Source organism: Pongo abelii, chromosome 2, assembly GCF_028885655.2.
Source record: "Pongo abelii isolate AG06213 chromosome 2, NHGRI_mPonAbe1-v2.0_pri, whole genome shotgun sequence".
Lineage (NCBI taxonomy): Eukaryota > Metazoa > Chordata > Mammalia > Primates > Hominidae > Pongo > Pongo abelii.
Window position 1 is genome coordinate 144,412,577 of NC_085928.1, and position 12,439 is coordinate 144,425,015.

The following is a 12,439-nucleotide window of genomic DNA, read 5'->3' on the forward strand; positions in this document are numbered from 1 at the left end:
GAGGGGTGAGCGGGGAGCTCAGAGTCCTGGCCACCAGCCTTTCATGAGAACGGTCTCCTGAGAGCAGGCCCAGCGCTGAACTTCCATCTAACGTCAGGCAAGAATACCATCAAAATCATTTTACTCTAAAGAACAAACCTGCCAGGTCCGACACATCAGGGAGATGAGCAGCATGTTATCTGGGAGGTTGCTGCTGCCCCTGTTCTGAAGCACCATCCCTGACTTTGGGAAAACTCAAAGGGATAATACAGCTGCTTTCTCACCCCCTTCCCAAGTGCTGTGGATGCGAGGAAAGACTATTGTCTTAAGTTTTTGATTGCTTCCCAAGAGGAAACACTCTATGGCCGGGGTCCCTAACCCCCAAGCCACCAACCAGTACCAGGGCTGGAGAGCCCACTTCCATCAAGCGGTCGAGGGCAGAGTGCGAGGAGGGCAATGCTGGGAGCACTGTGTTTGGAATGTGGCTCTGTTCATCCAGAGCAGAGGAGTCAGTGGCTAGAGCCCCTTCAACACCAGTCTCCTGTGCTCTGCATGTGTGCCAGGCATGGAGAGAAAGGCTCTTCAAAAACACCCAGTGCAGTTCTATGTCTCAGTGTATATTGGTGGCGGTCAGTGATGGTATAACTATTTGGGCTCCTTGGTGACCTACATTGCTTTAGACCCAGTTGGGGCCACACAGGGTGGCCTCTAGCCAGAGAGAAGCCCATCCCAGATGCCCTCATGCATGGTGTATGTGGGGAGGTGGAGGCTGCACCGAGAGCCCACATCTGTGGTTGTGCAGGAGTTGGCTGTAGAGAATGTGACTGGATGGCTAAGTTGGGTTTCTCAATGAACTGAAGCTGAAGGATGGGTTTGGAGCCAGGCTTTCAGGGCCCAGTGGAACCAAGGTCCACCCTTCAGAGTGAACAGTAGGATTGGAGACTCAGTGGCCAGCCCAGTCTCAAAGGATGTAGCTAAGAGACTTGGGTTTGTGAGAGTTTCTACTCCCCACATCAGGACCAAACATGGAAACATAACAATGACTGCACTTTGCAGACCAACTACCACTTGTCAGAGGCTGCAATAGGTGCTTGGTAAATAATATTTTACTGACTTCCCACAAATGCCTTGTGAAGTGAACATTATTACCCTCATTTAGTGGATGGCTGAACATGAGCCTTAGATGTCTGAGTAATTTGCTCAAGGTCTCACAACCAGACAGCAATAAAGCTGAAACTCACACCCAAGGCTATCAGATCCAAGTCCAGTGTGTTCAGGACTTGGCCACACTGGCATGTAGCTGCCTCCTTGTGTGGGGCACTACTGGACTCTGGGGGGAGGGTTGTTGGAGATATGGGGGCTGCCTTCCATGGGCTAATTTAAGCCCTGAGCATCATCAGGGGTCTGGCAGAAACAGATGGCACAGTAGAAAGAGGTGATTGAGGGGAGATTAATGAAGGTCTGTTTACAAAGGTTCACAGAGTTAAAGACAGGCAACAAGAATGACAAAGCACTCAGGGACTAGCAGCAGCAGGGGGCTTTTACCACCCTTAGGTTTGAAGGACATGGGGAGGGAGCCATCTTCCCAGAACTAGGCAAGGGCTACAGCTATAGGAGGGGCCACCAGCCTCTCCCTGTCAAAAGGCAGGAGCATCTCACTCCCCATGTCCTATAGGCTCCTGCTGGTGAAGGGATCCAGTGGATGCCCCTCTTTGCCCAGGACAGGGAAGAGAAGGGTAGACAGTGGGCCTTGAGGAGCAAATAGAAACCATCACTCACCTGCTAGAATGGATATCTTTGGAGGAAGCACCTGGCCTTCCTTGTGTCTGTGTCCCCCAAGCTTCCAGCACAGGACCTAGTATTTGTTGGAGGAAATCCAACAGCCCTATTTCCCAGTATCCTAACCCTCTTGTAATCAGTTGAATTCTGTCCCTCACAAAAAAGATATGTTGAGGTCCTGACCCTCAGTACCTCACAATGCAGCCTTATTTGGAAACGGGGTTAATGTAGACGTAAACAGTTAAGACGAAGTCATACTACAGTACGACAGACCCCTTATCCAATATGACTGGTGTCCTTATAAAATAGTCATGCCACATAAAGGCAGAGAGAGACAGGGAGAGCAGCATGCAACGAGGTAGGCAGATTGGAGTTGGCAGCTGCAAGCCAAGGAATACCAGAGATCCCAGGCAAACCACCAGAAGCAAGAAGTGGCCAGGAAAGATCCTCCCCGATAGGTTCAGAGGAAGTATGACCCTGATCCTGTGTCTGGAATTGGTGGGTTCTTGGTCTCACTGACTTCAAGAATGAAGCCATGGACCCTTGCAGTGAGTGTTACAGTTCTTAAAGGCGGCGTGTCCGGAGTTTGTTCCTTCTGATGTTCGGATGTGTTCGGAGTTTTTTCCTTCTGGTGGGTTTGTGGTCTCGCTGGCTCAGGAGTGAAGCTGCAGACCTTTGCGGTGAGGATTACAGCTCTTAAGGCAGCGTGTCTGGAGTTGTTCGTTCCTCCCGGCGGGTTCATGGTCTCAATGGCTTCATGAGTGAAGCTGCAGACCTTCGCAGTGAGTGTTACTGCTCATAAAGGCATTGTGGACCCAAACAATAAGCAGCAGCAAGATTTATTGCAAAGAGCGAAAGAAATAAGCTTCCACAGGCTGGAAGTGGACCCGAGCAGGTTGCCACTGCCGGCTGGGGCAGCCTGCTTTTATTCTCTTATCTGGCCCCACCCACATCCTGCTGATTGGTCCATTTTACAGAGAGTCGATTGGTCTGTTTTACAGAGAGCTGATTGGTGCATTTTGACAGGGTGCTGATTGGTGCGTTTACAATCCCTGAGCTAGACACAAACGTTCTCCAAGTCCCCACTAGATTAGCTAGATACAGAGTGCTGGTTGGTGTATTTACAAACACTGAGCTAGACACAGGGTGCTGATTGGTGTGTTTACAAACCTTGAGCTAGATACAGAGTGCTGATTGGTGTATTTACAATCCCTTAGCTAGACATAAAGGTTCTCCAAGTCCCCACTAGACTCAGGAGCCCAGCTGGTTTCATCCAGTGGATCCTGCGCTAGGGCCACAGGTGGAGCTGCCTGCCAGTCCCACGCTGTGCGCCCTCACTCCTCAGCCCTTGGGTGGTCGATGGGACTGGGCGCCATGGAGCAGGGGGCAGTGCTCGTTGGGGAGGCTCAGGCCGTGCAGGAGCCCATGGCGGGGTGGGGTGGGGAGGCTCAGGCATGGCAGGCTGCAGGTCCTGAGCCTTGCCCCGAGCAGAGGCAGCTAAGGCCTGGCGAGAAATAGAGTGCAGCGCCGGTGGGCCGGTACTGCTGGGGGACCCAGCGTACCCTCCGCAGCTGCTGGCCCAGGTGCTAAGCCCCGCACTGCCTGGGGCCGGTGGGGCCAGCCGGCAGCTCTGAGTGTGGGGCCCGCTGAGCCCACGCCCACCCGGAACTGGCGCTGGCCCACAAGAGCCGCACACTGCCCTGGTTCCCACCCATGCCTCTCCCTCCACACCTCCCCGCAAGCCGAGGGATCCGGCTCCGGCCTCGGCCAGCCCAGAGAAGGGCTCCCACGGTGCAGCGGTGGGCTGAAGGGCTCCTCAAGCACAGCCAGAATGGGCGCTGAAGCTGAGGAGGCACTGAGAGCGAGCAAGGGCTGCAAGGGCTGCTAGCACACTGTCACCTCTCAATACCGTCTTGATTTGGGATTTTTAACCTTCTGAACACCTCTGTTGTTTTAAGCCACTGAGGTTGTGGTGCTGTTACAGCAGTCCTAAGAAACTAATACAGCTTCTAAAGTAAGTTCCATATTTTATTAGTGAAAAGCACTCACATAGTACAAGCATACACACTACTAAGCCACTGTAAGACCATGCCGGACCTGAGGATTCCAGAGGCAGAAAGTCCATCGTAGATCTAGAGGTCCCCTATAGTTTCTTGTTGTGTTTCTCAGATACCACCCTAAGAACTAAGAGCCAGAAGAAACCCTCTGAACCCTAGAGGAGAACGACCATCAAAAGCCATGTACCAAGTGCCAAGCTGGGCTGGGCAGGTAGGGTAGCCCTTCTGAAGCTGATTCCCAGACTTACACAGCTCTGTACATTGAACAGACCTTCCCATATCCCCATGCTCTGGTCTGCTTCTCTGGAAGTCTACCTTGGAAGAGCCCTGGAGGGAGAGAAATGGCTCTGGGCCTTCCCGCTTTTTCATGGGCTATGCCACGTGTGAACCAAGACCTAATCTAGGGCCTGTCCCAACTCCTTCAGGCACCTTTCTATGCTGTGACCCATCTAAGCTGTGTGGCTTTTTTCTAGTTACCATAATTAATTGCACCTTGGAACATAAAAGAAACAGAAGGAGGAGGACGTAGTGGGGAGGACTATACTGATCTGTATGTCCTTTAAAAGAGCAAATTTCACAGTTTGTTTTATAATTTAAATGCCTGTTCAGACTCATTCAATCGGTCAGTCATTCAGCAGATGGGTTGGATTGGCACCTTCAGTTTCCTCAGGCTTGTTTCTTCTCTTCCTCACTGGCCATTACCACACATCAACCAGTGGAGACTTATACAATAAGAGCTTCCATTTGCCTAGCATTTTACACTGGCAAAGACAATAAATAAATTTAAGTCAAATGAGTGTTCTTAAGAAAACACAGAGCATCTTTATGGGCATGTCTCTGTTGACTCAGGGCAGGAAGCAAGAGGGAAAGCCTCTACCTGTGTTGTACATTAGAGTTTTGGCATTCAGCCTGAGTTGATTTGCTCATCAGTTGTGGAGCTGGGGTTTGAACCCAGATCTTCAGGGTTTATTGAACGTTTATATTGTATGAGGGCATCTGACCAAGCTCTGTGGGACAGAAGTCACAGCTCTGTGCTCTGAAGGTACTTCGAATATACTCAGATATATAAAGTGATAACGAAAACCAACCATTCAAACAGTATGAGTTCTGTAGTGGAAGGAAGACCTCCATGAGTAGGACTAGGTCGAGTCTTTCAGGTGTGTAGAGGGGAGGAGGAGGACAGTCCAGGCAAGAGGAACAGCATGAGCAGAAATGGGGTGCTGGAAGAAGGGCTTCATTTAGGGAACTGAAGATCAATTTGGAAGAGGTGGGTTTAGATCAGAAAGCTCTTAAAGGCCAGGCATTTGTGGCATATCTTAGAGTTAGTGGAGAGACTTTGAAAATCATAAAGTAGAGGAATGAGATGTGATGAAAGAGTCATTTTCTGAAAATTGGTTAAATTTTTATTTCTGAATTTGTGTCGTGTAAAGCAGCATAGTAATAATTAGGAAGCTCATCTGTAAACCAACATCCCCCACCCAGCAGCTGTTCCATCTTGCTGCCTAGTTTTTGTAGGTAGTTGCTGTTTCACTCAGTTGAAACACTGTCTCCTGAGTTGCATCTGTTGGCTCACACAGTTCTGCTTCCTGCTTTCTCTTTCACTGCTCACATTCTGCTTACTGCTACATTGTCTTCATAACACTCCAGGCGTGTGAATGTGCTATCCTGCACCTCTTCCTTCCACTATGGATGGGCTGGTTCCGGTTTTTCTCATAGTTTAGATAATGATGCAATGAACGGCTTCATGATATAGGGCTTTTTGTTTACTTCTGAAATTATTTTCTTTGGACAAATTCTTGGGAGTGAAGTTATTAGGTGGTCAGAGGGCCTGAGACTCTATAAGCCTTTCTTTAGTGTGGCCATATTACTCTTTAAAAAGCTGAACTATTTACATTATCAGACAATGAAGGCGCCAGCTGCATAAAGAGCAACTCAGATGAGGCCTCCTGGATGAGACATCAGTTACGAGGTGATTGCTGTGGTCCTCATGTGCAGGAATGAAGCCCTGGAGTCAGATAGGGTGCTGAGAATGAAAAGGAATACACATCTGAAAAAGATGCTGTAAAGGAAAAAAGAACCATTGGAATATGGTTAATGATTGAGTAAAAGACTGAAGTAGAGGAAGGAATCAAAACTAAATGCTGCCGAAGTTTCACAGCTGGGCTCCAGGGAAGTTTGGAAGGGTTTGGTGTGAAGAAGAAGAGAATTGCTGGAGGGAGAAGATTTAGATGGGGGAGACACATGGGAGATGGTTTGTGGAAAGTTTGCTTGGAACACGTTCTCTTTGAACTTCTGTGGCTGTGCTGGGCCCAGGCACTGGTCATGATAGAAGACAGGCTGGTGCCCTTAACAGTTTACAATCAACCAATCCCATTCCAAAACCCAAAGCCAGCAGGCAACATGAGGCCAATTCAGACGGGTAGGGATGAGATTACAGGGAGACCAGCCTGTACAGGCAGCAGGAGGTCCGGACATGGTGTGAAGTTGGGGCTTAAACACCTTTAGTGCTGGGCCCCTGTTGCAAGGGCTGAGGGTCAAGGGCAGTAGACACCCTGAGGAGCCATGTGGGCATCATACAGGAGTTCCATGCCAATAGGGCTGGCCTGCCCAGCCAGCAGAGCATGTGCAGACCAGGTCCGGAGGACAGCTCAGAGACCCCTAGGGAAGGCAGACGACCCGGCCACGCACACCCTTGGCACCTAATGCAGTCTGGATTTGGGACTGGGGTTTATTATTTAATATATCCCACTCTTGCCAGTATGGACTGTCTTAGGGCAGGTGTGTGTGTGTGTGTGTGTGTGTATGCATGTGCCTGTGTGTGTGCTCATACACAAATATGTGAAGGGGACGGGGATGGTCTCTGTGCTTTCAACAGCCAGGGGCTGGGGAAAAGAAGGAGGAAGTTCCAGCTGCCTACCAGGCTCCATACACCTGCCATTTTATTCCATGCTCACATTGTTCCTATGAGTCCATCTCCTACCATTCACTGAGGCTGCCTTTGCAGATCTATTTGCATGGTTATTGGAATAATTTCTGTTTTCTGTGTAGCTGCAAGCTCCCTGAGGGCTGGGATGTCTGTCTGTTCCCTGTTCGTCTCTGCTTGCACAGCACTCCCTTCCCCCCATCTCCATGGGAGTTACTAAAAATTCTTTGTTGAATGCATACCTGAACCCCTTTTTACCACTTTGCAGCTCTCTTGAAAGGATCCTCTGCAGAGGTAGAGGGAAGGAGTTGGGGCTGCTGTGTGTCCTTTGTGCAGTGGGACCAACTCTCGGCTGCTTGCATTTACATAATAGCAGCTTTGTTCTCGAGCTATTCCATAGTGTGGCTTTCAGGCTTAAAGAGTTCTGTGGGCTGTGAAGAATAACACAGGGAAATGACTGTATGGTGGCACTAGCCCTGTCCTGCTTGAAAGGTCTGTGGACTTGCCTTATCAAATACACATAAGGCACTGCTCAGAAAAGGCCTGGAAGCTGCTATTCCATCTGTTAGTATATGTTGTATTTTGTTACCATGATGGAAGGATACTGTAAATATTTCAACTGAATATCTGATTAATGTCTCTCCAAAAAGCATGGAAGAGCTGTAAAAAGAGGGTTTATTTCCTTTTCAACATGATGGGTGTCTAATTTTTCCCAAATGTCAGTATATCCAAAGGTGCCAATCCAGATAGAAACAGAAACTGCCTGCAGGGCCAGGCAGTAGCTGCCTCTTCTTCCTCACAGGAGGCTCAGACCTGGCCCCACCATCCGGACCCCCAGGTGGTGGCCCCACTGGTTGGTGGGAATGCCCTGAGAGTTTCCATACTGAAGCCTCTACAGGGAAGTGTTCCCTGGGAATATGGGATCTCTCTGTCAGGTTTTTTTTTGTTGTTGTTATGTTGCTCAGGTTGGTCTCGTTATGTTGCTCAGGTTGGTCTCAAACTCTGGGTTCAAGAGATGTCCCACCTCAGTCTCCCCTGAGTAGCTGGGATTACAGGTGCACACCACAGTACCTGGCTCTATGCCAGGTTTCTTATGCATCTCATCCTTCCCAGGTTCCTGCAAGTCAAGCCAACCCTTGCCAGAGATCCCTTCTATCTCCCTTCTCAGCCTCCCTTCTCCTTTTGCTCACTGTTTTTCTTACTCTCCCATTGCTTGGGATGACTCCTACTTCATTCCCTTCAACTGGTTCTTGCCCCTCCCACTGTTGCTTTTAGGACTCACTCTCCCATCTCTGTCCCAAGAGGCAGGGGGAGATACTCCATTCTTCCCTCCTCACCACTGCCCACCCCTTTCCAGGAAACCTCAAGCATTTCCCTTTGCCTACACACAGGGCGAATCTCTCTGATGCTCCTTGTTGGGACAGGCACAGCTGTTCCCCACATACAGAAGAATTTTTCCAGTTCCTTTTTCCAGTCTTTTTCTCATAGGCTCAGCCAGAATAGGGTGCCAGTTATGACTTTGCTTCTTGTCCTTTCCTCAAGTAAACCATGAATTTCTCTAGGGCACACATCAATTTATATGCATTGTTGTATCCCCAACATGTGTTATTCCCTTGGTCTTTACAACAATGCAAAGAAGAAAGCAGATGAAATATCATTAGATGTGTAACATAATTAGATTCTTAAAGATACTTTATCGATATCATATAGAATATACCATATCAGATTCTTGTCATAGCTAAAGAGACTAAAGCTTAGAGTGATTTAAGTTATAGTAATAGCAATACCTCATGTTTCACAGTGTTTTATTTCACTCAGCCTTACCTTCTCCCCCCGTAATCCTGCCTACTAGTTAGCACTAGGCCCATCCTGCAGATGAGGGGCACAGATGGAGAGAGAGATAGAGAGAGACAGAGGGAGGGCAGAGGGACGGGGGAGGTTGTATGACACGAGCAAGGTCATATCTCTTCTAGGTAGTGAAGATGGGACTTGGGACCTGGTCTGCCAACACCGGCACTCTCTCCACCATGCGTGTGCCCTTCCCGGCGATCTCCCCTTGGGCGCTGAGTACGTGCTCCCAGAGGGTGTTGAGCATGGGTCCCAGAGTCGTGTCCTCTGCAGGAATCCCCAGATCTGACAACACCACACGCACTTCCAGCTGGGTTGGTCCCCGTGCCACTGTTTGAGAGCAGAAGTGATGGTAAATATTTAATTGTGCTTCCACCATAACTTTCTGCCAGAACTCTCAATATGCTTTATAAATGCAAATGAGTGCACTCTTCCTCTCCAGGGAGATGTAAACCTGCTCAAATCACTTTTATTCAGCCCCCACTAGAGTGTAATGCCATCATCAGGAGCTCTCTGTGCCAGAAAAGAAACTGCCCTTAATCATATCGAGTGGATGGTTTATGGTTTTATGGTCTTCTGTCTCCACAATGGGCAGATGTAAAGAAATGGATTTCTCTTGCTGCAAATTCTGTCCAACAGAGTGTGTGGAAAACATTATTTAGAAGCAGATTTAATTACAGCCCTGGAGCAGGTGATCTTGACTAATATGAAGTCTTGGGCTGTATTTATGGGGTTAACAAAACAAATGAGTCCTTGGACGTCAAAGAAGTAAGGTTGATTCTTTTATTTGATTCTGGACTCTTTTCCTCACCACCATCCTCTGCCCGCTCCCTGCTCCTCCAACATGATCTTGCTGTTGGGATGGGGGATGCATTATTCTGGGAGCTTTTGTGGCTTCTTCACTTTATGAGTGAGGATCTCTCTCCTGCCCAACCCCAGAGCTTCAGCAGAGCCCCTCAAAAGCCCAAGTCGGCCTTGTGGTCCATGTGCTGAGATTTGAGGCTGTTGGTGTCAGGGTGGGAAACTGTGTGACTTGAGAGAAAGCACTGCACCTTCCTGTATCCCGATTCCCAACTCTGCCACAAGGATTCAGTTGCCTCTGTTTCAGGCCCACCTGGCAGAGACATTTTAATAATCATGGAGATGAGTTTCTACAGAGCCTCATGGAGTGTCTTCTGAGAAGTGTATTATGTAAATTTGGTGTGTCATGATGATCATTATTAGTGCTGTGAAGTGGAGATGGGGGGGAGGGAGGGAGAGCTGCTCTAAGCAGGGACCAGCCTCCCCAGCTGTCAGAAGAATTGGAGACAAAAACAAACTTAAGAAGCCTGCTCCAATGCTTATGTTCCTTCAAATATGCATGGGGCACGACTCAATCCGAACACAAACTCACATGGGTAGGAAAATGCAGCTTTCTTTATTTCCTTTTACTTCTGTTCATTTCCAGTTTGAGCCCCTGTTTCACTGGGGTAGCAGAAGTGCCATCTGGGTTACAGGTAGGCCCATCGTGTTAAGCTGTGGAGGAAGGCGCTCCCTGGCTCTGTTGGCTCCTGTCCACACAGGCACCTGCTGAGATACCCTGTACCCCACCTGAACCCTGCTTATATCCCATGCAGGTCACCATTGGGTGCTCCCAGGTCCCCCGCTCATTAGACCCACTCAGGCCCTTTGGCCCACCTGCGGTCCCTGAGTGCCATGTTAGTCTGGTGGGGCCATTGGCCACTCCCTCTCCTCCCTAGGATGCTGAATATCCAAGCCCCTGTGTCCTGGACAGGCTCTCAGCATTTCTCTTGCGGAGTGGGTAGGTCTTTGGGATTGAGTGAGCAATGAGAGCATAGGAAGACCCTTTCTTCCACATAGCTCCCCATTTATCACTTCTGTTTTAATTCCCTTAGTCCTGCTCCTGGGATGGGTTTCTCTCCAAACCTTTGGTTTATGACAGGGTTCTTCTAGTTCATAATGGGCCCAAGATTTTGTGACTCTGCATTCACATCTCCTCCCTGATGCGGTAAACAAGGAGCGGCTGTTCTCATGGTTATGGGAAGGGGAGGCAGTGGGAAGGACAAGGGGAAAAAAAACCCCAAACAATGCATCATTTATATTGTACCCTTCCCTGTTTGTTGAGTGGCTATGCAGCTGGGAGGTGCTGTGTCTGTTCCCTTGATACATATCCTGGGAATGCAGGGGTCTAGGACACCATCACCTGCCCATATAGCACCATTGTGTAAATTTTTTAAAGTGTCTTTGCTAGTTTATTTGCGTAGAGGTGTTTGTCCCTCTGCAACAATTGGATATCCACATCAAGAAAAAAGTGCATTGATCCAGTACCTTCCACCTTATGCAAAAATTAACTTGAACCATAGACCTAGGTAGGAGAAAAAAATCTTTGTGACCTTGGGTTAGGCAAAGATTTTTTAGACACAGCACTGAACTGTAAAAGAAAACAAAGTGATAAATTAGACTTCATCAAAATTAAAAACTTCTGATTTTTGAAAGACAGTTATGAAAATGAAAACATAAGACACAGACTGGGAGAAAATATTTGCAAAGCATATATCTGAAAAAGGAGTTGTATTCAGAATATATAAAGACCTCTCAAACTCAATAATAAGAAAATAATCCATTTAAAAAGGAGAAAAAGATTTGAATAGACACTTCAAAGATTTATGGATGACAAATAAGTATGTGACAAGATGTTTAACACCATTTGCCAGCAAGGAAATGAAAATTAGGACCATAATGATATATCACTACACACTGATTAAAATGGCTAAAGTTAAAAACAAATGACCATGCCAAGTGTCAATGAAAATATGGAGGAACTGGAACTCCCATAGACTCTCACAATAATAGCTCCAAACTGGAAACAACAGGTGAATGAATAAACAAATGGTGGCACATCACACAAAAGAGTATTACTCAGCAATAAAAAGAAATTAGCTATTGGTATACACAACAACATGAATAAGTCTTAATATAATTATGCTGAGTGAGAGAAGCCAGATTTTTAAAAAATGGCATATACTATATGGTTCCATTTATATGAAATGTGAGAAAATGCCATCTATTCTACAGTGACAGAAAGCAGATGAGTCATTGCCTGGGACAGGGACATGGTGGGTTAGGAGCAGGAGGAAGGAAAGGATTACAAAGGGACTAAATAAACTTTTGGGTATGATGAATATGTTTATTATCTTAATTTGTGGTGATGGTTTCACTGGTGTACATATATATCAAAATGTATCAAATCATACATTTTAAATATGTGCAGTTTATCCCTGACGGCTCCTAGGAGCTCACAGCAGCATCCAGGTGTCTTTCTTTCCTTTCCTGTGGCCAGAGGAAGGATGGTAATGAGCTGGCTGCTGTGGCCACCCTTGCCACTTCATCACCTGCATGGTAGGCTGCTGGGATGTGGGATGTGTGTTTGTGTTCTATGTGAAACCTTTGACAAAGCTATGTGAGCCCTTTGGAGTTGATGGGAAGTCACCCAAGGGTGTCAATATAGATGCCTGATGAGGAGGCAGAGGAGAATGTGTGGAGAGGAAGGAGGGCAGACACATGAGGCCAGAGAAGCTGCATAATGGGGAGGAAGAAGGCAGAAAGAGGTGGCCTAGAAAGGCTTGAGGAAGGAATTAAATTTGGCTACTTGGTCAACACAGCCCTGGCAGAATCTCTGGGAAGAATAATCTGGGAAGAAGCTGGGTCTTGGGGGTAAAGTGGTGGGTGCACAGATGACTTCATCCTACACAGGAGCCTTGGGGTCACCGGGGAGAGAGCACTGGACTTAGCATGAGACTTAAAGTCTGTATCCAACTTTGCCATAAGCTGCATAATCTTGGCAGGCTTCTTT

At 47.8% G+C, this 12,439-nt stretch overlaps 1 protein-coding gene across 2 annotated transcripts in view; it reads left to right on the forward strand.

The window, feature by feature from the left end:
• The window catches only part of EPHB1 (EPH receptor B1), a 446,794-nt gene that overhangs the window by 118,902 nt on the left and 315,453 nt on the right, over window positions 1-12,439 (forward strand). The window lies entirely within an intron of this gene.